This window comes from Tursiops truncatus, chromosome 2 (genome assembly GCF_011762595.2).
Source record: "Tursiops truncatus isolate mTurTru1 chromosome 2, mTurTru1.mat.Y, whole genome shotgun sequence".
Lineage (NCBI taxonomy): Eukaryota > Metazoa > Chordata > Mammalia > Artiodactyla > Delphinidae > Tursiops > Tursiops truncatus.
This window is the reverse complement of record NC_047035.1, coordinates 116,611,966-116,636,614: the sequence shown is the minus strand read 5'-3', so window position 1 is coordinate 116,636,614 and position 24,649 is coordinate 116,611,966. Positions and strand designations below refer to the sequence as shown.

Here is a 24,649-nt window from a genome sequence, read left to right as displayed (position 1 = left end):
TCTGAACATGCCTCCTCCACCCACTGGCTCTGTGACCTTAGGAAAGTCAAGTCCCTGAGCCTCACTTCCCTCATCCGTAAAATGGGGATACCGTCCCTCCCGCCAGGACTGCTGGGAAGATACAAGCAGACAAGGGATGCACGGCCTGAGGCACAGCAGGTGCCCAGCCAACACCAGGGCCTGCCTCCCCCCCAGCCTGGCTCCAGGAAGCAGTCCCTGGGGCTGGCCCCTGAGGGCGGGCACAGCAGAGCACCAGGGGTGCCTCTCCCTGGGCCTGAGCCCCAGCTTCCTGGTTCCCAAGGATGCCCTCTGCTCCCAGCCACCCACCTCCCCTCCTTCCTTCCCCAGCCTCTTCTAGTTCATTCCTTCACCAAACACTCTCCAAGAGCAGCTCAGGTCCCCGTCCCCCCACCCTCCACGAGTGGAGGAAGACACTAGGGAGTCCTGTCTCCTTGCCAAGGGCCCGAGACACAGGCCTGGGGCTGGAAGTCCAAGGAGGCAGGTCGACTCCCAGCTTCCTCACTTGCTGGCTGTGTGGCCCTGGGCCAAGCTTCCCCCTCTGAGCCTTAGTTTCCTCAGCCTCTCAGACCAAGACCCAAATCCCCCTCTCACATAAAGACCTAAATCCCTTTCTGAGCTATTGCCAAGAGGTTCCAACCCCATCAGCGATTCTCTAAGCGTGGGACACGCTGCTGGAGGTACATAAGGGGATTCTAGGTGGGATGTAGACAAACATTTTTATTTTCATAGGTGTGTGTTTATATTTCTGTGTATTTTTTTAAAAAATGACAAGTATATCACGGCTGTGATTTCATGGATGTGTGGCGTGGGGAGCGCTGGGTAATCCACCTTCAAACGTGAGTCGACGCAAAGACAAGGGTTAAGAAAACGCGAGTGCAGGTAGCACCCAGAGGTGGCTATAACCATGATGGTGAAAGGGAGACACAGAAAGTCGGCATCTAATAGGGTCTGGCTCCCAGCAGCCCTCACGAGGGTTAGCAGCTCCCTTCTTCCCTGACAGGCCAGGCAAGCCCCTCCGTTTCCTCTTAATTGCCCACATGGCACCATAAAACACAGGCCTAAGTCCCCAGGGGGATTCACAAGGCCTTCCAGATGGGATGGATGGACGCGTGGACGGAGGGGGCTTGGAGGTAGTTGCCATAACGTGGGCGGAAGATGGCAAAGGCCTCTGAGTCTCTCCCAAAGTCAACATTCCCTCAAGTCTAACATGCAAAGATGGAATTTCTAGCTACATGGTAGGTGAAGTTGGAGGGACTCTCTAAAGGCAAGTCTTCGCGTTTCATGGGCTGTAGACTTCTCCTCCAAGAAAGAGGCAGAGAATTGGGCCGGTTTCAGGGTCCACCTTGGCTTTCCTCTCCTGACAACAGAGCCACAAGCAGTGTGGACCCAATAAGAGAGGCCTGCCTAGCCCCACAGTTCACCAGCCCCAAATTATGCCCCCTGCTGCCAGCAGGTCCCCAGGGTGCCTCCCAATGGCTGCTGACCCTGGAGGACAGGACAGGACAGGACATAGTGATGCTAGCCTGGGAGAGAGGGGTAGCCAGAGCCTGGGCAGTTCCTCAGGCCTGGGTCCTCCAAGCCAGGTCTATCCAGGCAGGGGTACCCTGAGTGGACACCCAAGCTGGCTCCCAGTAGACTGGCACAAGTCAGCAAAGCCCTGTCCCGGGCAGGCCTCCGGACCACCTGGCTGGCAGCCCTGAGCCCATTTCCACCTGAGCTGGCAGGACAAAACATAGTCACAGCTCCTCTCCAAGCACCCAGCTGCCATGTTCCATGATAATGAATGGGCCTCCTGATCCCTTCTTCCCAAACCTTCCTGAAGCTCCCACTCTCCACGGTGGCATCACAAGGAGTTGCTATGGAAATGCAACCACAGGCAGAGCATGACAATGATTTGGGGCAGGGGAGGAGACACAGTGGGAGCCGTGAGCTCTCCTGGACACGGGGCCTGCCTGTGTGCTGAGTCCTAGAAAGAACATGAAATCCCAGCTGCAGGCCTCACAGCCCAGGGGGGTGATGGGGACCATGGCAGAGGTGGTGGTGGGGGGAGGTGCTTCCAACCTGCCCTCCTGGCTCCTTACCCCCTCAGTGGAGCCCAGGGAGCCCTGGGAATCAGATGCCTGCGTCTTCAACAGAATTAACACATGCCCCGGGGAATATGAGACTTCCACAGAAACAGCTACTTCAGGATGCTGCTGAAGTGGCTTCAGTACTATGGGGGGCTGGCACCAGTAGGTGCTCAGCGAACACTGTGATCAAAGAGGATAGTACTGGCATGTGTATATGCAAGTGTGTGTGTGTGTGTGTGTGTGTGTGTGTGTGTGTGTGTGTGTGTGTGTGTGTGTATAAGAGAGAGAGATAGAGACAAGTGCCTGCTCTGGTCAACACAGTCACAGAATCACAGAGCTTGAAAGGCCCATTGTACAGATGGAAAGACTGAGGCCCAGTGAGGGTCAGGGTCAACCCAGCAAGTCAGCCAAAAAGTCAAGTCCAGAACCCAGGTCTCCTCTTCCCCAGACCTGAACCCTCTACCTAATACCCCTGGTTTTTCATTCATTCATTCATTCATTCTACTTTTGGTAAGCGCCTATGTGCTTGGTGACTGGGATAAAGAGATGTGAAGGACACCACCCCTGCCTGCCAGAATCTCAGAGAGGAGAGAGGCCATCATAGTCAGGGGGAGGGGGCTGGGACAGAAGTCCAAGGGGTTGCAGGAGCCCAGGGAAGTTTACCTCAGAGATTTCAGTTATGTGCTTCTGAGTCGTGCTTCAAAGAGATCCCGACTTGTCTCCCAACTGCTCCCTCAGCCCAAGGCCCCCTACAGCCCCCACACAGAGGCCTGCAGTATGGGGCAGTACTGAGCCCACCTGCCCTCACCTCCAGAAGGTCATGGGGTATTCCCCATTAGCACCCCCAATCCCCAGAAATGAGGAAGCATGAGAAAAGTACGTTGCTACACAGAAGGAGCTCAAAGAGAGTTGGTGCCCTGGCTGCCCTTCTCCTCCCCCAGGCTCAGCATCCTCCTGCACTATTCACTCTTTCCTTGTTCATTCTTGCTTTCCTGGGCACCTCCCATGAGCCAAGCATAGCACTGGGCCTGGGGTGGAGCAGAGAACAAGTGAGCGCTAGTCGTCAGCCATCACACTCGTGGAATCCAAGTCCCCATCTCTGTCAGCAGCACACAAATTCTCTCCTGTAGTGGGTTTTTCAGAGGGCGTAGTACTGAGAGAGCAAGAGGGGACACCTTCCAGAGCTTGGCTTGGAAGACCTGCCAGCTCCGCTGTATCCCACACGGGCCACACCTCCCAGCAGCTGTTACATATGCCCACAACCAATTTCACACAGGCGGAAACCAAGACCCTGAGAGGTGGCCAGGTGGACCCCAGGTTGCTCAGCGCTGAGAAGGCAGGGGACAGGGAAAGAGCAGTGAGGACAGAAGGGAAAGGCCAGGTCCAGGGCTGTGGAAGTGGAGGAAGGGGCTGTCTGGGATGACTTCCTGGTGGAGGAGGGAGTGGGGTTAGCTCAGAGCCTTCCCTCAGCCTCCCAACAGGAAATGAGTTTCTGTGAGAAAGAGAACTGAGCCAGGGGCCGTTCTGCCAGCCTATGTGACTTGGGGCTGTGCTGGCAGGCGGAGGATGAGGAGGGCATGTTCCCTAACAGCCACTGTCCCATCCCAACCCACTGAGGGCTGCCACAGCCACCATCTCACATCCCTAATTACCACTGGAAAACAGTAGAGACCAGAAAGGGAGGAACAGAGCACACAAGAGACAGAGGCCCGAAGAAAGAGCAACTGTCTCCCCAAAGCCAGAGGACAGAGAGAGAGTCAGAGAGATGAAATGGATACGCCGATGGGGCCATCCCTCCCTCCCCCAGAGCCAGTGCTGCAGCTGCCAGGAGGAGCCCATAAACCAGGGCTTTGCAAAGATTTCTCAGCAATAAAATTCTTATTTGAAATGAAACCTTACACAGTGGGGGAAGCCTTCTATGCCAGACATTAAATCCAGAAGCCATAAAGTGAAAATTTGATAAATCCGACTATATAAACACGTAAAAACATCTGTACAGCAAAGACACTATAAACAAAGTTAAAAGGCAAGTGAGACACTGGAAGAAAATATCACTAATATACAAAGAGCCCCTACAAATCAATAAGAAAAAAAGACAAAAGAAGAGAAAAATTGGCAGTGAATTAGAAATCCGTAGAGGAGGAACTAAATTGGCCAATAAACATATGAAAAGATGTTCTATCTCTATAGCAATCAGGGGAATGCAAATGAAAACAACACGATATCATTTTTTGCCCATCAGACTGGGAAAAATTAAAATGATAACAACCAGTGCTGGCAAGGATGTGAGGAAATGAGCACTCATGGACCATCGGAAGGAGAGGGAATTGGCTCAACCTTTGGAAGTGTAACTTGGCAGTACTGAATAACGTTGTAAACCCACACACCCTACCACCCAGTAATCTCACTTCTAGGAGCTTCTCCTACAGAAATGATAGCATAGGCACTCACACATAAATATTCTAGGATGCTCATAGCTGCATTGCTGGTAAGAGTAAAAAAGAAATGGCCTAAATGTTTATCAATAAGGGACTGTTTAAACAAAATACAGCACATCCATACTAGGGAACACTCCACAGCCACGCAGCCCTTCGACAGAAGGAGGCACCTCTATGTATAACAATATGAACAAAAATCAAGCTGTATAACGCTATTTCAGAAGGAACCCATTTCTATAAAGAGCAGATTGTTGGTTTATGCCCCAAAAGGCTGGAGGATAATATCCAGACAGTACAGTGATCGCCTCTTAGGTGGGGGACGAGGGGGCTTTCATGGTCTCCATTGCCTACAAGATGTGTTATGGAATTTTCAATAAAGAGTTAATTTTTTTCTTTAAATCCTGCCGGGAACCCAATATAAAATGCAGATCTGAGCAGATCTGCTGTGGTTGAAATGGGAGGGACCTATGCAGCCCCACCACCACCCCCATAGCCCCCAGGCCCCTTCAGGGACACCAGGGCTCTAGGACCAGTTTGAGAACCTCAGCTGGAGAATGTGGAGCCCATAACTTCACTCTCCCAAACCAAGGCCAGCGGGGCAGAGGGTGGCCCAAGTCACACAGGCAGTACAGACAGGTCGGGGCTAGAGGCCTCTGGCTCCTCGGCTGGGCTCCCAGGGCTGGGGCGGGAGGTTTCCCTAGGTGTCCAGGAAACCCTGGAACATCACAGTCTTGGGAACCCTAGGCTGAGGCTCAGGGGAGCCCAAGGGGTGAGGGCAACACGGGAAGGGCCTTGGTAGAAAACTCCAGGGGAGGGGGCTTTGAGGTCCAGCTCTGAGCTCTCACAGGGCTCCTGTGCTAGGGAAGGAGAGGGAGGGAAAGAGGAGAAGGGAAAGCAACAGGGAAGCTGTGGTGTGCTTCCCTCTGTGCAGAGAGAGGCTGGGGCGAGCCCGTGGGTACGGGTAGAGGGCACTGCTGTGTGCAGGTGTGCGGTGCTCGGAGAGAGGGGGCTCGTGTGGGTCTGCGGCAGTGACTGTGAAGGGCGTGTGTGTCGTCGTGTCTACATCTAGAGTCTGTGTGTGTGTGTGTGTGTGTGTGTGTGTGTGTGTGTTAGGGCGTCTGGGCAGCCAGCAGGCCCGTAGAGAGGCCAGGAGCGGGTGGCAAATTCCAGAGACCCATCCCCAACTGGCCCTCAGCCTCATGCCTGACCCAGTGCCTCCCAATACTGCCCTACCCTCCAATGAGAGGAGGCATAAAGGACTCAAGTTTGTGGAAAGAATGAGCGGGTTCTCACAGCACTCAGGCCCCAGCCAGGCACCGGGTGGAGCCGCAAGAGCGTGGCTGCGGGACCGACACGCCTAGCTTCCCATCCTAGGACAACACGACAGGTCACATTCACCATGTCACCTGGGAATCGATTAAAGCAGAGCTCTTAACAGGGGTCCCCTGGGATGGGGAACTTAAGAGGTCTGTGAGCGCTGAAACTGCACAAAACTAGATGTGCGTTTATGCATATGGTGCAGGCAGGGGAGGGTACATTGTTTCGGGTCGAGGGCCGTCTTTCATCAGATTCCCCAAGTGGCCCACAGACCAAAAGGACTCAGAACCACTGAGCAGGAAGGGAGCAAGTCTGGGTGTCCGAAGGACAGAGGTTTCAGGGGCTCGGCGTCTGCCTGTACGTCCATGGGGGGTGTTGGAAGGCAGGGGCTAGGACAGGTTCTGCGGCTCCAGGCCCCAACCAGGACCCCCGCGAGAGTCCCATGGGGTAGACGCTAGCTCCAAGCAGGAACGAGAGCCGTCCAAGGTGAGCGGGGCTGTCTCGGCAACGGGGAAGCACCTCGTCGTGCAGGGGTGAGAGCACAGGCTGGACAGGCAGAGGTCAGGGTGAGCAAGTGGCGACCCTGAGTCTCATTCTCAGACTCTGTGGGCCTCAGTATCCCCATCTGACACCCCAGAGCTACACAAGGTGTACCCTGGGAGTCCATTCTGAGCGTGTGAAAGGAAGGGCCAGGGCCATGCATGGGTGCGGCTCAGGCTGTAGGGCTGCGCGTACAGTCCTGCATTTGGGAGTCCTCCCTCCTGGTGTTGGCCTCAGACCCTCTTCCCTCCTGGGGTAGGGGGGCAGGCTGCCCCGGCTGCCCCACACTGCTGACTAGGTCTGCAGAGTCCAAGACCTTCTTGGGTGTCACCACCTCCCACATGACAGTGACCCCAGAAAGTACAGGAATAAGAGGTTTCATTACAATCCTGGACTGGGGCCAAGGGAGCCCAAGGGCTGGACAGAAGCACTGAGCAGGGCTGACAGCAAGGCCAAGGCATATGAGCTCAGTGGAGCCCCCCAAACTCTCTCTGAGCCCTCCAGGGGCCTCTCTCAGCCTGGCCTGGGGAAACTGAGGCACAGAGAGAGCCCTCTGTCCTGGGTCACACAGGGAGTTGGTGGCAGATCTGGGCCAGGATCCCAGGCCTCCCGCCCCTGGCTAGGTTTACTCTGGGCACAAACGCAGCTCGTCCCCCTCAGGTGACTCAGTGCCTGTCTCAGCACCCCTACTCCTGCCAGAAAGAGGCAGCTCGCACTGGGGCTCCAACACACTGATTCACATGCAGGCCGGCAGGGCCCCCTGGATCCAAACACCCTGAGCCTCAGTTTCCCCCTCTCTAAAACACAGGTACAAAAACTCCTCCTGTGAGGATTAGAAGAGCACAGATGCACAGGCTGCTGAGGGGCACTTTCCAACCTCCCATCTCTGGGCCTCAGTTTCCCCATCTCTAAACAAGAGGGTTACTCTGAGTGATTCCCCAGGTCCCCAGAGCCCCTGAGGCTTCTGGAAAACTTGCCTGGGTGCCCAGCCCATACCCATGTCTGTGGGGAGACAGGCTGCAGGGGCAGAGACCAGGGCCTGTCCTCAAGGAACTCCTTGCTAGTTGGAAAGGGAGAAGTGTGGGGACTTCCCCGGTGGCACAGTGGTTAAGAATCCACCTGCCAGTGCAGGGGACATGGGTTTGATCCCTGGTCCAGGAAGATCCCACATGGCATGGAGCAACTAAGCCCGTGCACCACAACTACTGAACCTGTGCTCTAGAGCCTGCGAGCCACAACGACTGAGCCCACGTGCTGCAACTACTGAGCCCGTATGCCACAACTACTGAGCCTGCGTGCCACAACTACTGAAGCCTGCGTGCCTAGAGCCCATACTCCACAACAAAAGAAGCCACCACAATGAGAAGCCCGCGCACCACAATGAAGAGTAGACCCCGCTTGCCACGACTAGAGAAAGCCTGCGCGCAGCAATGAAGACCCAACGCAGCCAAAAATTAAAAATTTTAAAATTTTTAAAAAAAGAAAGTGAGAAGGGTGACTGTGGAGCAGACTACTTAGCAGAGCTGGGTGTGAAAGCGTCCATGGAAGAGCTCCCAAACATGCCTGCACACTGCCACAGTCTCCACCTCTCCCTTTTGCTTCACACCCAGCCTGCTCCACTCATTACCTGCCCGTCCCCTTTAGACCCCTGCTCCAGGGGCCACAAGAAGCTTGAAAATAGAAAACCCATTGTGAGCTGGGCAGTAATCAAGGAAGGCTTTCTGGAGGAGACAGGACAAAAAGAATCAAGTTCACACAGGGGACCTTGAATACCCAGATGAGGAATCCAGACCCTGAGGAGCCACTGGCAGTTTCATATGGGCCCCCCCACCCTGGGCAGAGATGCCAGACCCCACCCCAGACTGGCCTCAGAGCTGTGTCCCCAGCAGAGGGCTTGAGGGGGTTGGGGACCCAGGCACCAGGCCCCCTCCACCCCTCCTCCACAGCCATGGACTCTGACTCCATCCCAGAGAAATCAGTCCTGGTCGGTGATGCCCAGCGGCCGCGGAGGCCTCATTGCAAACAGCTTTGCTGCCAGTGAATGCCGTCTGGCCAGTGAGGGCTCCCCGACTGATTAAGAGCTATGCCGGCCCGGGACTCATTCATATTCCGGTCTGGCTGCTGGCTTCAATATGGCTGAGAGACGCGAGGGCAGAGGCGGTCCTCTGAGAATGCCCGGCGATGATTCCACTCCGATTCCAATTTATTTTCTATCATTAATGCTTTTGAAAAGCCCCACATGCTCTGCAAACAGGGAAGGAGCACGGGGCTCGGGAGGGGAGGAGAGGAGAGGGCTGGGGGTGGATGGGGGCGCAACAGAGGCGGTGTGGGCAGCCGGCGAGGGGCCCTGAGACCTGGGTTCAAATCCGCACCCCATCTCCACCTGCCTAGAGAACCCTGGGGGTAAACCTGGCCTATACCTGGCAGTGGGGAACGGCCCCTGCTCTGCCTACCTCAGGGCACAGTTTCCAAGATCTTCTGAGGGGTCAGAGGTGAGCAGGCTTTATATATTGTGAAGGGCTGTACACCTTGAGGAACCGAGAGCGAAGCAAACCTGACTGACCATGGCAACAGAGGCCTATGAACTGGACGCCTGCCTCCCCAGCTACACTGGCGGACCCCCACCCCCAGGGTGCAGGAAAGGCCTGGGCTGCCTCTCACCCCAGCACAGGCAGAGGAGATAAGGATTTGGGTCCCCTGTCCCCTGCCTTGTCTGTCTCAGACTCACACTGCCAGGCTCCCTACACCCCCTGCCCCCAACAGGCTTACCAGGACCAAAAGGCCCTAATCCCTCCCCCCGCTCCAACCCTGCAAGAAGAAGAGAGTTATAAGCTTCCCAGCTGAGCCACATAGAAGACGCTGATTACTTTTCCTTTCTTGACAGCTCTGTTTTCCCTGGAGCTTATAACTACCCTTGGGATCAAGTCCAAACTCCCCACCTCCATGCAAAGCTCTCCCAGGTAACTCAGGCCCATCTGGGCAGCCTCAACTCCTCCCTGGCCTGACCCCACCCTCAGTTCCAGCGCTGACCACCCCTGGTCTTCGCACGTGTTATTTCCTGTCTGGAACTCCCTCCTCCTTGGCCACAGTTCAAACTCCTACTCCCTCTTCAAGATGCAGCCCAAGTTCTCCTCTATGCAGCTTTTCCCAGCTTCCCTGGCCAGCCCTGCTCTGTGCTTCTAAGTATCCTGTACCCACCTATGTTACAACTCAGCAATATGGTAATTATGTGTGTGTGGCAGCTCCCCTCCATTCAGCCAGTGGCCAGGGGCTGCGTCTGATTCATCCCCTGCATTCCCAGTGCTTGGCAAAGTGCCTGGCTCACAGTAGAGCCACTGATTCGGTCAACGGATCTTCATAGAGCACCTACTGTGTGTCAGGCTCTGTGCTGGGTGCTGGGGGTGCAGCAACAAAGACAGAGCCCGTCCTTGTCCTCAAGTTCTTCCAGTGGACGTACTCAGGGTAATGTCTGTTGAATGAAGAGACATACGACCACCTTGTAAATGGGAAAACTGAGGCCCAGAGAGGCAAAATGCCCTGTCCAAGGGTGCCTCTGCCTCCTTGCCCACACCTCTTTCTACTCCATTTCTCTCCCAGAACCTTAGCAGCAGTGAGGAGGAACTCAAAACTAAAGGTTAGAATCAAAAAAAAAAAAAAAAGGAAGAAGAGAACGTGGTGGATTTTCCTCCTTTCTCAATAATGTAAAGAAAACTGCGTTTGCCAACTACGGCAGCTTAAAAGCAATTAGAGTTTTTGGAGGGGACTCTGGGCACGAGCAGAAGAGACAGAGTGAGCGCCCGGCACAGAATTTTTCCAGCATTCGTTTGTATCAAGCAAAAGGGGGAAAAAAAGTGTTAAAAGCAGCAATTTCTAGCAGCAGAGATGGTGGAGATAAAATATTTACAGCCTCCAAGGGAGGGGCCTGAGAGGGGCCAAAGACCCCCACTCCTACTTCTCTGGAGGCAGGAAAAGGGAGGGCAAAAAAATGGGAGACAAGGAGAGATGAGTCACCTCCCCACCGCTCCTGTCCCGACAGGAGCCGTGGGGCAAGGAGGGGAGAAGCCCCCAGATGCTCCTACTCTCTCACCCCTTCCCCACCATTCATGGCCCACAGCCACTAATCAGCCCCCAGACATCAGAGATCCATCCCTCCAATCCTCAGACCTGGCTCTGCTCAAAATCCAGAGAACAACACCACTCCGAGCTGGCATTTGAGGGCTGCACAGCCCAGGCCCCTCTCCAGCCTCTTCTCCAGATGCTCCCTACGGGGCACACTGCCCTGACTGTTTTCCGAGGACCCTCGCTCAGTCCCACCTCCAGGCCTTAGCCTGAGGAGGGACTATAAGGAGTGTGCACCCCTCCCCTCAGGGGACGGTAAGTCAGGTTGGAGGGTGTAGACCCTGAGCAGATGACGGAGCCAAGGACACACAGCTCTAGACCGCACGCTAGACTTCCAACCACGCCTCTCCCACTGAACTGTTCCTTCCCTATCTGGACCCTTCACTTGCCCCTTGTCCTCCTCTCTCCAAATACACAGCAGCCTCCAGCGGCATCTTCCTGAACCCTAACTTCCTCCGTCCCAGCTGCAGCACAGACTCCCCTCGTGTGGCACACAAATGACATAGTCTCTGTTAGAAGCAGACATTCCTAGATTCAAATGTCAGCTCCTCCACTCACTAACCGTGTGACCTTTGCAAGTCCCTCAATCTCTCTAAGCCTCAGTTTCCTCATCTGATAAACGGGAATAGTAATAGTACATATCTCATGGGATTGTTTTTAGGATTAAATGAGGTAATGTGTGTAAAGCACCTGGCACTATGACTAACATTTAGTAGGTGTTCAATGAACTCACCTCTGCCCTACTTCCTGTTCAGTCCTCAAGTGTGGCTCTCCAGGCCTCAAGATGGCCCATACAGTTGCACACAGCCTCCCGCGCCATCTCGTCCTCACCTGACAAATGCACGGAAGGCACACGCCAGCTGAGAGCAGAGGGTGGAGGAGGTGCTGAAGGGCTCTGCACACTCAGAGGCCCAATCCCTCTGCACAGAGCCAGGGAGCCTCTCACTTTGCTTAGCTTAGGAAGGATTCCTCCAAGAACAGCAGGAGGCCTCAGTCAGAACCCTGAGAACTTGCCAAGCCAGGAGGAGGTGACTGGAGGCTCAGCCTTCCCTCCAGCCTGTGGCTGCAGCGCCTCCCTCAGCCATCCTTCCAGCCCTACTGGACAAAGGCAAACACCAAGGCCCAGGGAACAGCAGTTAGTAGTAAATCCCAGAGCAGAAACCAAGTCTCGAAGACAGTGTGGTCCAGCAAAGCTGGGTAGTTCTGGTCTCAAATCTCAGTCCCACCGTTGACCAGCTGGGGGACCTCTCTAATCCTCAGTTTCCTCATCTGTAAAATGGAACCCATAATGCCCACTTTGCAGGGCAGTTGTATGCACTAACAAGGGCAGCGCTCTTCCAACACCCTGCCGAGGTTCCAGCATGCAGTCAGTCAGCATGGGGACGTGTGCTTGTTCTGTCCCACCTGCTCCCTGGACTCCAGGCACGGTGCACTCCCTACCCCGCAGCACTGGGAGAGCAGAGGGAAGGCCTGGAGGTGGGGGCAACAGGACCTGCCCTATTTCCTGTGATCCTTCCCAGCCCACTGCCCACCCAGCAGGGGGCTAAAGGACCAGCCAACAGACAAGCCAACAGCCATGGCCAATCCTCCCTGCCCCACTCTCAGAGCAGAAGAAGTCCATTCCCTGCCTCATTTTATCCAGGAGAGGTAGTGGCATGTCCCAGGTCATACAGCCCCCATCAAGCCACTTGGTGGAAGTCGGGTGTCTTCCTCTCCTTCCCCAACTTCGGAGAATACACAGCCTCGATATAGGATCTGGCAGTGCCACAGGGCTGTAGACCAGGAATCAGAAGATGTTTTGAGGTCTCTGTCTCTTGCTTCCCCTCTGATTGCCTTCCTCCCACGGGGCTCTCCTGCCCACTGCCCCTACTCCTGTCCTCAAGAAAGAAGCCCAGCAGTAAGCCTGGCCCTAATCAGGGCTCTCCTCATTGTGGGGGCAGAGATGGGAGCACGTGAAGACCCTCTGAGCCCTGGATGGCTGAGCCTCAGGACACCCTACTGCAGCCTCCTCCCCAACCTACATACCCATTCTCCCCACTGGTAAGTAACTGGGGCGGGGGGGGGTGTGTGTGTGCGTGTGTATGCAGACAGGATCACGGGTCCTAAGAACCTGGGGCCCACCCCCAGGGTGACTGATAGCCCTTCCCCAGCTGGGCCCGCCTCCACCCCTTTGCATCTAGGGGAGAACTGGTCTGTCTGAACCACAAGCCCACAAGGCCCAGGAGCGTTACGCGGGCCTCTCACTCCTGTGGCCTCTCCCGTCGCAGAGCACAGGCTCCGGACGCGCAGGCCCAGCGGCCATGGCCCACGGGCCAGCCGCTCCGCAGCACGTGGGATCCTCCCAGACCGGGGCACGAACCCGTGTCCCCTGCATCGGCAGGCAGACTCCCAACCACTGTGCCACCAGGGAAGCCCTTTGCAGTGCTTTTCAATTGAGACCCAAGATGCAGTTGGCCACTCCCTGTGCCTCAGTTTCCTTATCTGGAACCTAAAAGAATGAGATCATCTCTGAGCCTGCCTTCTCCTTCCCACATTCTCCAATTGCATACCTATGACCTCTGGGACCCTCACAGAGTCAAGAGGTGCTCCCAAGTCACCAAGGGCACTAAGGGCAGAAAAAGGAGTCCCAAGCATTTGTGGGTGCCGGGGGGGCAGGATCACCCTGACCCCAAGGAGACAAGGAATCCCAGAGAGACCTGCACCTACCCTAGGCTGGCAGAGGACACCCATCCTCCCTCCCCAGGGAGGAAAGTGGGCCCAGGCAGGAGAGCGAACATGGCTCCTCAGTGAGGCTAGAGGCAGCCAGAGCCCTCTCTCCTTTCTGCACGTGCCCCAGCTCACCCCTCCGTGCCTCACCTCCCATCTCTGTTCTAGGCTACAGAAGATTTAGCCCAGCCCAGATCTCAGGCTCGGCCCCAAGCTGTCCCACATGCCCCCTGGACTCCAGGCACCGTGCCCTCCCTTCCCTGCAGCACATACAACCCCAGTTCCCCCAAAGCCCCTGGCTGCCCAAGCTAGGATCCTGAGCCCTCCCTCCAGGCAGCCCTCCCCGTGCCTTCCCCACTGGCCTCCAAGGCGGCTGGTGGGGGCAGCCCTACTCCTTGTGCCAGCAGGGGCTCCCCTGGCCCTGCATGGCCAGAGCCTGATAACAGTGTCCTAAATTAAACAATAAACAAGAAGTTGTTCTAGATTTTCCTGACGCTGCAGTTCCTGAGTAATCCCCGTAGCAAACAAAAGGAAAAGAGCCCCAGTTACTCTAAAAGAGACTCACTTCCTGTTTCCAGGCGGAACCTCCAGCCTCAGGCAGAGGAACCCCCAGAGGGGGATTCCGCTCCAGCCACCTGCCCGGCTCCAGACCACTTACCCCCTCCCTTTCCCCCCACCGTCTCAGCCAATCATGGGTTGACACCCTTAGCGGCCTCCTAGATCCCACCTCTCCTCCCCTCCCGCTATGTGACCTTGGACAGGGCAGGTCACCTCACAGGCCTCAGTCTCCGCATCTCTCAAGCATCCTCACCTCTCAAGGATAAAATGAAATATGTGACCACTTGAGGTTAGACAGAAATTTTCTTGTATTTTTTTAGAGATGGATGCTGAAATATTTAGGGGTGAAATGTCATGATGTCTATAATTTACTTTAAACTACTTCAGAAAGATAAAGCAAAATGTGGCAAAATGTCAACAACTGTTAAATCTAGGTGAGCGGGTATATGGGAGTTTCCTACACTATTCCCTCTATCTTTCTGTATGTTTGAAAATGTTCCTAACCAAAAGTTAAAAAAAAAAAAAAAAAAAAAAAGTTGGTCACATGAACCAGAGCCCCACGAATAATGCCTCATGCTCCTGGCAGGCCTGAAAGGCAACTGGATCTCTTAAGTAGGTTAAACGTCCCCCCTGCCATCTCCTTTATGTGGTTTTCCTAGAAATCGCTTTTGCACAAATTCCGCTAAGTCCTAGCTCAACATTTAGAAGCCTTCGCACATTCAGAAGCCAGACACAGTGCTTTACTGAAGCAACTGTTGTCGTCTTTTTTTTTTTAATTTCGTTTATTTATTTATTTTATACAGCAGGTTCTATTTTTTTTTAATTTTTGAATTTTATTTTATTTTATTTGTATACAGCAGGTTCTTATTAGTTATCTATTTTATACATATTATTGTATATATGTCAAGCCCAATCTCCCAGTTCATCCCACCACCGCCAGCGACTGTTGTCTTCTGACCCACCACCTCCCTCCGGCCCACCACCTCCCTGTCCTTTCTGCAAAGCAGCCCTGGGCTAGAGATCGTGATGCTGGCTCCATCCTCATGTGGCCACTACCCTCTCTGAGCCTCTGAATGTCGCCCCCCACCCCGCTTAAGCACAAATGATAAATCAGTGACTGCCTAGCCTTCTCATTCAAAGGCACAATGTTACCGCACAGAGACCGATATCCCCATTTAACAGATGGGAAAGCTGAGACTCAGGCCAGGAGAGACTGGAAGCAGAACACAGAAGGTGGGGACAAAGGGAGGTGGGAGTGAGCAAAAGCTCCCTGTCTGCCCCCTCCCCACTCCTCCCCATTCCTCTATCCCAACCCTGGCAGCACAAATCAGAGAGAGGTTGGCCAGCACCTCCCTTTCTCTGGTTCCTATGTACAAGCTTCCTGGTCAGGAATAAATGGCCGTGATCACAATCTCCCAGCCAGGCCCAGCTGACCCACACCGGCGTTGGCCAGGTCCACCTCTGCCGATCGATAATGGAAGAGTTAACAGTACCCCAAATAATCAATCGCTAATTGCGGAATGCCATGCAATTCATCAGGGAGAGCTACGTGTGGCCAGTGACTGGGCATCCCTGCCCTGGCCTGGCGGAGATGGAGAGGCAGAGGCAGAGAAGGCCTCGTCTGTCGCGAGCACCTCAGCAGAAAAGCCGCCCATAACTTGGAGCTTCACAAACAGGTGTCCTAGGCCCAGCTCACATCCCCAGGCACAATGGAGAGGCGGAAGAGGCAGTGGCCGACGAGGCCCTGAGGGATGGGCCACATGCCCCTGGTCAGCTCATCTGGCCCCAGGTCCCCTGGAAGTGCCAGGTACCCAGTCCCTGTCACCAAGGCATTCCCAGGCCATGAAGAGAGACCAACTGCCATGTATCACGGGCCTTGCACACAGTAGGCCTCACAGCAAACCTTTGAAAAACGTAAAGCAGATATGCTGCTCTCAGAGTTCTGAGGAAGGAGCAGCTACTCCCAGCTAGAGTGACCAGGAGGGGTTTCTAAACATGGCATTTGGGCTGAGTGTTGAAAAGTGGGTGGGATCTATGGGCAGAGACAGAGGAAGGAATCAGGCAGAGGGGACAGCAGAGCGAAACCCTGGAGGAAGGAAAGCCAGAGCGTGTGTGAAAAGGAGAGTGAGTGGCATTTGGCTGGAGCCTGGGTGCACAGAGGAATATGGAGGGAGATGGCTGGGAGAGAGAGTCAGACAGTGCAAAACACTGAGGGGTCCAAACGCCAGTCTGAGGGAATAAGAAGCCCTTGAAGGGTGCTGAGTAGGAGCATGACAACGAGCATGTGTTTGGAAGGACCGTTAAATGCCACGGCGTCCACAGTTACTGCCAGGTTGCACGCCCTAAGAGGGCGGGGGCTGGTCTTATTCATCTCTGTCCCCATAGCAGCCAGCACAGCCAGGCCCAGAGGAAGCACCCAACAAGTGAATCGCTGTATGATTACAGGACCGTCAGATGTGGGACTGGGGACTCCTGGACTCACAGCTGTGGAAGATGCTGTTTGTATAAAAATACATATTTATAGTAGAGTCTCAAACACAGCCTTTTGAGGCAGGCTGGGAGAGAATTATCTCCAGTTTACAAAGAGGGAAGCTGAGGCTCAAAGAGGGAAACAGTGACCTGGCCAAGGTCACACAGCTGGCAGAACCCAGTGCTCTCCCCACCCAGCCCAGAAGGCTGAGCCCTGCTTGCCTTGGCATGGCCCAAGGCTGCCTAAGATGGGCCCAAGGCCCATCCCCTCCTCATTCCCTGTCACCGCCACCGCTAACCTGTGCTGGCCAGACAGAGAAACGCAGCAAATGTTGCCCCATTGAGCATCCCCCATACTAACTCCAGCTGGGACTGGCTGCTGTCACCATGGCAGCCTGTCCCTGCACCTATACTATCAACAGGGCTAGGCAGGGAATCGCTAGAATCCCCAAGCTTGGTCTAGACAGACCTTGTTGAAGACAGACCCACTTCTCCCCAGCCTCCGCCCCTCAAAATTTGGGAAGCATACCAATGGAGCAAGAGTCCTGGACCAGGAATCCAGAGACAGGGTAAAGGCCAACTCACTGTGTGACTCTGGAGAATCACTTCCAAGCTTCCTCATCTGTGAAATGGGTCGGTGCTCTCTGCCTACTTTACAGAACTGCCATGAGGACTAAATGAGGAAGGGAGTATAAAAACTTATGGAAAACTCTAAAGCAAACTGTCCTGGAAAATAATAAGTCTCCTCTCTACTCCAGCCTGGAGATTGAACCTCCAACAGGACTCACTTCCCTCTCCCAGCAGAGGGCAAAACATGAGCTAACATTTACTGAGACTCTTCAGTGTATCAAGCTAGTGCACAGTTTACCTGTGTTATTTCAACGTACACTAATGACACCCCTACAAGGTAGGTATCGTTCTCCCATAATAGATGAGGAAACTGAGGCTCAGAAAAGTGATTTGACCGAACTCATCCCACTCAGAAGGAGCTGAGTCAGAATTCAAACTTGGTTCCAGATGGCATCCAAGCCCAGGCCCTTTGATTGAGGGGTCCATTTCCACACCCCAAAATCTCAGAGCTACAGAATCAGTGCTCAGGGTTAGGCTGCATGTCCACACCTGAGCTGCATGTAACACACATATACTCCTGAGGCCTGAGACCCTGACGTCAGATGCGCCGTGCCCACCCCATGGCCTGTGGACCAGCAGGGTCATCGGAGCGGCATGGGGAATGGGGGTGGGGATGGGGGTAGCTGGCACAGATGGTCTTGAGCCAATTGGATCAGTCCTGGGCATGGAGCCGCCTGTCCGGCTGCCCTGGCAGATGGGTGTCAGAACTGGAACACCTGCCAAGGCTCCACCTCCATGTCCAAACCAACCTGGACACTGAGGTCCCATTCTGGCCCCCTCCCGTCCTGACCCTGGGGGCTGGCAGTGCCTACACAGATCCAGAAGGTCAGGGTGGCAGCCGCTATCTCTCCTTCAGCAGCTGGTGTCTCCCCTGATGTGGCCATATGGCCCCATACGCTCCCTGACAGCTGGACTGCCAAAGCGACTGCCTGAGGATGTCCTCTGCAAAGGCCCCGAGGCCCCAGCCTCCCCGCCCACCACTGCCCTGGCAGGCCACAGGCGCAGCCAGGAAAACCCCAGGCTGGGATGCCCTGCCCCCAACTTGCTTTATGACCTTGTGTAAGTCACTGCCCCTCTCTGGGCCTCAAACTCTTCCTCTGTCAAACAGTGATGCCGACCGCCCCTCTACGCCTTCCCTTTGTATTCCACTTCCAAGGTCACTAACTTCCACCCAAACTCACTCCAGGTACCCAGGGAGAAAAACGTATCCGTTTTATAGACATAGAAACTGAGGCCCAAGGGACCTCAGGGACTTGCTCAAGTGTGCACAGTGGGAGGGCCAGTAGTGAAGGCTCATTTTATGACTCCAGGATGCCTGCCACCTCTGTATGCCCAGGAGGTGGGAGTGGTGATCACCGAGGCCCTGCCCCACTCGGATGGCCTACATCACCCCACCTGGCTCCCCACCCAGTCCGAATTTCTCTCCATCCTCCATCGAAGGGGAACCACGCACGGCCACTTGGCTCTCAGGGAGAAGGCTGACAAGGTGCCTGCCCCTGCCGCTGCCCTCGGCACCAGCCTGGATTCCCAAAGCAGCCTCAGGACTGCCTCCCTGCCTCCGGCTCTCCTGGCCAACCCCTCCCCCGACCACCAGAGGGAGAGGTTTAAATTGCAAATCTGATCGCGTCCCTCCAGAACTTCAACCCTACAACCCCTGAATACGGAATCAGCCCACACTCTTCAGTCGGGCACTCAAGATCCTCCTCCGTCTTGTGCCAACCTGCTCTGTGCCTGCTGTGCCCCTGCATAAACTACTCCACTGCAAACATGTTCCACCCATGCCTGGCGCCTCCCACCTCCGTGCCTTCGCTAACACTAAGCCATCTGCCTGGAAAGCCCTCACTTGGTCACATGCTCCATTCATTCACTTATTCAGCGTATTTACTGAGCATCTACCAAGTGCCAGAAACATCCCAACAGGTCAAATTGCAGCAGCCCTTCCGGTCCATCTGAAATAACCCCTTGCCAGCCTCCCTGCCCCATACCTCTGCAGGGGCCCAGCCCAGCCTGCCTCATACCCAGGGGTGTGGGTCAATGTCTGTGACCCCTTTCAGGGACAGCCCACCCAGGGAGGGGCCCAGGTTTGTCATCAGTACCCCCAGTACTCAGCCCAGGCCTCAAACCAGGAGATGCCCCCAATGTGGAGTGAGCCCCAAGTGAAGGGTTCCAGGCAGTAAAGAGCAAGGCCAAGCAAGACATGGTTCTTGGGAGCAGATGTCTGGGCCCTGGAAGTCCGCAGAAGAGACTCTGATTGGCCAGGGTGGTCCCCAGTTCCCTCAAAAGGAGGCCTGAGTGGTCAGGGGTAACTTTACCCTTTCAAGTCACCCAAGGGCCCAGCCCAATCAACAACTTATCACTGAATTTGTTATAATTTAAAAACACAGGGGCTTCCGTGGTGGCGCAGTGGTTGAGAGTCCACCTCCCGATGCAGGAGACACGGGTACATGCCCCGGTCTGGGAAGATCCCACATGCCGCGGAGCGGCTGGGCCCGTGAGCCATGGCCACTGAGCCTCCGTGTCCGGAGCCTGTGCTCCGCAATGGGAGGGGCCACAGCAGTGAGGGGCCCGCGTACCGCAAAAAAAAAAAAAAACCACAAACATGGCAGGGCCAGGGCCAGGCTGGACACAGAAATTAAGGGGGCCACACTGAGCACTATGCATTCCCAGTCAGGATGTTTAGGGAGGGGAGTGGCTGTCTTTAAAAAGACAGTGGGGGCTGCGAGCACCTGACTGGGATTTTCACCCCTAACAAACAGATCTGGGGCCAAAGAGGTACCATGTTCTCTCCCTCTCCATGGCTTGAGGTCCCATATGGAGGGCTCATCCTGCTGGAGTCAGTTGGGGGCAGTGGGGGGCGGGGGGGGGGTGCGAAGTAGACATCTGGCCATGCTCCAGCCACGTGGGTATCAACCAGGGCATCAGTCAGGTCAGCACACAGGAGGCAAAAGTCCAGACTCAGGGAGCCACACAGGAACAAAGGGGTAAAGAGGTGGGGAGAGAGAGAGAGAGAAATGACGGCTAAGAAAGACTGAGTCAGCTAGAGCTGGCAGAAAGGAAGGGGTAGAGGCAGAGAGAGTCTTCCCCAGAGTGAAGCCAGCAAAGAGGCTAAGGGAGCCGCCACAGGACCCAGCAGGCCACCACCACCACCCCCAGCCCCAGGATGAGCTTTGGTCACTCCTGGACAGCAGCCTCCCCACCAGAGGACTTCAAGGGCCTGAGAGGCCCTGGGGATGAGTCCAGGCTGTCATCGGGACTGGGCTGGGGGGAATGGTCACAGAAGCCTGCCTGGAGTCGATAGCTACTCCAGCCGCCTATGTCTCAAGTGGGCCATTTGGGAAGGAAGTGGTCCCAGTAGTCATCAGACCCCATCCCCGCCAATGCACATTTAGACCTCCGTGTGGAGAACCCATTCACCTGAGGGTGAGCTCTTTGCCCCACAAAGGGACTCCAGGGTAGAGATCCTGAGACAGTGGGAAGGGTTCCAGGGCCCAAACAGGAGGACCTAGAGTGCCAGGCTGGGGTTGGGAAACCACTCTGATTCCCAGAATGATACCGACATCCCAGTGCCAGAACCAGGTTTGCAAACCATCAAGCAGAGCCCAGGCAGACTCTGGCCCCAGATCTAGGAGGCAAAGATGAATGAGGCTGGGGTCAAGCCAGGGAGAATCAGGCTGAGAGTGGCTGCACCCACCTCCCTGCCCATCTGGAGAGGGTGTTGGTCACAGGCAGCAGGAGAGCTGCCCTGGGGAGACCTTCCAGCAGCAGGCCCCCAGAGCCCCGCTGCCCAGTCAATAAAGAGGGCTTGAGGGCCCTCCCTGCCCCCTCCCCACCTCACCAAAGACCGGGTTTAAAGGATACCTTCACAGTGAAAGGGGCTGCCCTGAGACTGCAGATCTCCTGTCTCCATCTCTGCCTCAAAATCCTCTTCTTACAAGGTGGCAGAGAGATTCCAGAAAGGGGAGTGGAAGTAGAAGTGAGGTCTAAGCCTGAAAACTGGTCAAATAAGATATTACCATACCCCAGAGACCCAGGTAGATACTGACTGGCCCAACATCACGATCCTTCACCCAGCATCTAGGTTGAGAACAAGACTTCTGACCCCACGGGCTCATACGCTGAGTCCCAGGAAGGAGGGCACATGGACAAGGGCTGCTGGGGAACTCAGCTGCTCCAGCCCGGAATCCCAAGCCAAAAGGAAGGATTGGGAGCAATCAGAGAAGGCTTCCTAGAGGAGGAAGAACCTGCCTGGAAGCAGGGAGGATTTGGTAATGCGGAGGGGCCTGCAGGGGGCCTGAATACTGACCCTTTCTTGGGCCTCTCACTCCTGGGGACACTGGCCTCCCTCCCTCTCGGGGCACCATCCTGGACCACATCTCCCCATCCTAGCTTCTGCAGGGGCAGGGCTGGCATGGCGGGGTGGTGGGGGGTAGCTAGGAAGTTTCCTGAAGCAGTCAGCAGTGGACAGGAATGCGGGAGGAGATGCAAGAAGATGGAGGTGGGGACCGGGGTACAGCACAATCTCATCACACTGAGTGAGGCACGCAGGATCATGGCTCCAAGCAAAGCAGGGATAGGGGGCGGGGGTGGCACTATGCTGGAGCCCTAGAGGTTCCCCTTCCACTCCCTAGCCTCTTGGGAGCTCCTGCGGGCCAGGGCTGATGGGATGCACTTTGCCGGCAGTTCCCTTCTTCCAGCCGCCTGTCCCACGGAGCAGAAGGAGCAGGGACACACACACACACACACACACACACACACACACACACACACACACACACACGGGAACGTCTCCCAACTCTCCCCACCTCAAACCCGTGTCCTCAGCCTGGCTGCAAAGATGACCTCGCGGCCCTGGGACCTGGAAGCTGTGGCTGTGCCTGACCCTGGAGGGGTCCAGGGGTCCAGCGCCCGGAGCGGCTCTAGAGCGGCGCCGTGGGGCTGGACGGGTGTCCCAGAGAGCCGGCGGCTGCGCTGATGGGGTGGTGGAGATGCACCCATTGGCCCGCCGGGCGGCACAACCCGCGCCCCCGCCCCATTCCTCCCTCTCTCCTCGAGAAAGGAAGGCCGGAGTTCCACCACTAAAGAGCCTCCATCCTCTCCCCCTACACGCAAAGTTGCTCCAAGTCGCCGGGGTTCCCGCGACACGCGAGGGTTAGGCGGGGCCGCCCAGCGGGCGAGAGCGCGGTCACGAACAGGGGTGCCGAGCGCGCCCCCCTGCAGCTCCGCGCGTGCACCCTCCCACAACGGGCGCGCACCCAACACCCCACCCCCAACCCGCGGCCCCTGAGGCTCCCGCCCAATCAGAGGCCGCGCACGCGGCGCTGCCGGCAGGCAGAGACACCCGGGCTCCCTGGCCTGCGCCCCCGCGGCCCCCGCCCCGCCGCGGTCTCTCGGCCCGGCCACACTCACCGTTCCGGGCGCGCAGTCTGCGCGCAGCTCCTCTCCGGGGCCGCATTCCCCGGCTCCGTTTCCCTCCTGTTCCCGCTCCGGCTTGGGTTCCCGCTCCGCAGGGCTCGGCTCTGAGATGGTGGCCGCGGCAACGAGCGAGGCAGGGAGGGCGTGTGCGCGTGTGTGTGTATGTGTATGTGTGTGTGAGCGCGCGCGGTGTGTGTGCGTGTGCACGGGAGGGCCCCGCGCTCCCCCGCGCGCCCCGCTCCTGCCTCCTGCTCTCCACTCTGCGATGCCAGCAGAATCCCTAACGCGCGCTCCCACCCTCCTGGGCGCTCACACTCGCGCACACACGCGCACACCCGGACGCGCACACCCCCCCGCCACCGCACACCCGACTCCGCACTCCCGACTCTCGCCCTCCTGGGGCGCTCACAAAGGCCCCTGGCCCCGGCCTGCCGGAGCCCCCGGAGCGGGGCCTGAGGAGTGGCCCTGCGGTCCTACCGGGCTGGCCCCGCCTTAGGTCCTCCGGTGCTCCCAGAGGGGCCCCCTCGGGCGTCCCTGCTCCTTCACCCTGCCCTGCCGGGCCGCGGCCGTGCTCTAAGCCTGACCCCCGGCCGGGGAGCCCGACTCCGGCTTCCGGCGCTCCCACCCAGAGGCGCTGGCTCCCTCCTCCTCGCCTGCTCCGCCGCCTGCAGCCGCGTGCTCTCCCGCTCCTTTCTTTCCCCCTTTTCTGTCACTGCCTATCCTTTTATCTTCTCTCCTTTCTCCCACCTGCAGCCGCCCCGATCCCTGTCCTCAGTCTCTCCGGCTGCCTCTCTATCTTGCCGACGCCCTCTCCCGCGCCTCCTCCCCACCGCCCTGCGCTGCCCTCACATTCTCCGCATTACATGGGGTGCCGCCCGCCACTCGCCGGGCCCGAGGTGCGGACGCACTGTGGGCGGCGAGGGGACCCGCCGAGCCCGGGCCCCACCGCCCCCTCGGCTCTCCGCTTGCTCCTCGCTCCTCGCTGCGGCCTGGCGGGCGGCTACGTTCCGCGCTAGCCTCGGCTGTCGCTGACAGCTCCCATCTCGCCCGGGCTTAAAGGGATAGCGCACCGGGCTCGACCTGCCCCACCTGGGGGCGCCGAGGAGGGCGGCCTCCTGCGCCGGCACAGTCCGGGGCGGTGGCGCAGCCGGGGCGGTGCGGGCGGCGCCCTGTCCGCCGCGGTTGAGCCCAGCCCTCCCGGGCTGGAGGTGAGTCAAGGAGAGGGCGGTCGGGCCTGACCACGCCATCCAGGGGGCGCTCCGTGCTTGTTGGCGGCTAAGCCTAGGGGCAGGCTGGAGGTGTGAGGCAGTGCAGGCTGGGCGCCCAGCACTGCGGGGCGGGGAGAGGAGGGATCAGGGAAGCAGCTGTCCGGATCTGAGCACCGGGTGAGGACACCTGTCATGCTAAGAGGACAGGGCTCACAGGATGGCCTCCCGCTCTTGCTGTGTGACCTTGGGCAAATGCCTGCCTCTCTCTGGCCTCAGTTTACACTTCCTTGGAAGGCCATTGGCTTCCATCGTCTCTGGGGCTCTGATTTGGTGGTAGATTCCTCCAAAAATGAGAGAGCAGGAGGTATGACGGAACTTCGCGGCGGGTGGGGGTGGAGGACGTCCAGGAAAGCTCCTGGAGGAGTTGACACTGAAGCTAGATATTGAAGGATGAGTAGGAATTGACTGGGCAGAAAGGGCATCCCATGATAAGAGAAGAGGATATACAAAGACCTGGAAGCGGGAAACAGGGAAAATGCGTGTATTTGTGGGGAGGAGAAGCTGTAAGAGCCTTGAATTGAGGAGTTTCAACTTTGTTCTGGGGCAGCAGTGGGGATGCCACTTAGTTAATCTACGCAGAGGCCTCCCCATCCTCCAGCCATCACAGAGGCATTGCTAAGGGCTCCCCAAATCCAGGAGCTTTTGAAAGAGGCCTCCTCTCCTCTCCTGTCTTCTCTCCTCTCCTCTCCTCTTCTCTCCTCTTCACTCCACCCAGTCCCAACTTCCCCCAATATCTCCAGCCAGGCGCAGCACAGCCTCCCCCTGCTGACCAGAGCTGGAAGTGGGAGAAGCCCAGGCCTCGCTGTAGTGGTGCTGTGAGTCCCAGAAGGGTCAGACTTTAGCACCCACCAACCAAGGTGCCCTGAAAAGACCCAAGCCTTTGTTGTCAGGCCATACCCAGTGCCAACTCCAGCTTCACTGTCCTCTTCTGTACAATGGGAATCAAAATACTCAGCCACAAAGGAGGTTGGCGAAGAATTCATGAGAATTCACACACAAGAGTGACCCAGCACGCAGGAGGTATTCAGCAAATGTTCTTTTCCTTCCGCACACCTGGCCTTGGCTCTGTGGACCATCCCAAAGGCCCTTACTCTCTCCCTTT

General features: G+C 56.7%; 1 long non-coding RNA gene across 2 annotated transcripts in view; it reads right to left on the bottom strand.

The window, feature by feature from the left end:
- Positions 1 to 23,457, bottom strand: part of LOC117310429 (uncharacterized) — a 36,261-nt gene extending 12,804 nt beyond the window's left edge. The window contains exon 1 of one of the 2 annotated variants that reach the window (XR_012330230.1): positions 22,274 to 23,457. This is a non-coding gene — a long non-coding RNA (uncharacterized lncRNA). Of the gene's footprint in view, positions 1 to 1,733; positions 1,788 to 22,273 lie in introns of those variants that run through there. The other variant, XR_012330229.1, reaches the window with a different exon arrangement.
- Between the last annotated feature and the right edge of the window lie 1,192 nt (positions 23,458 to 24,649).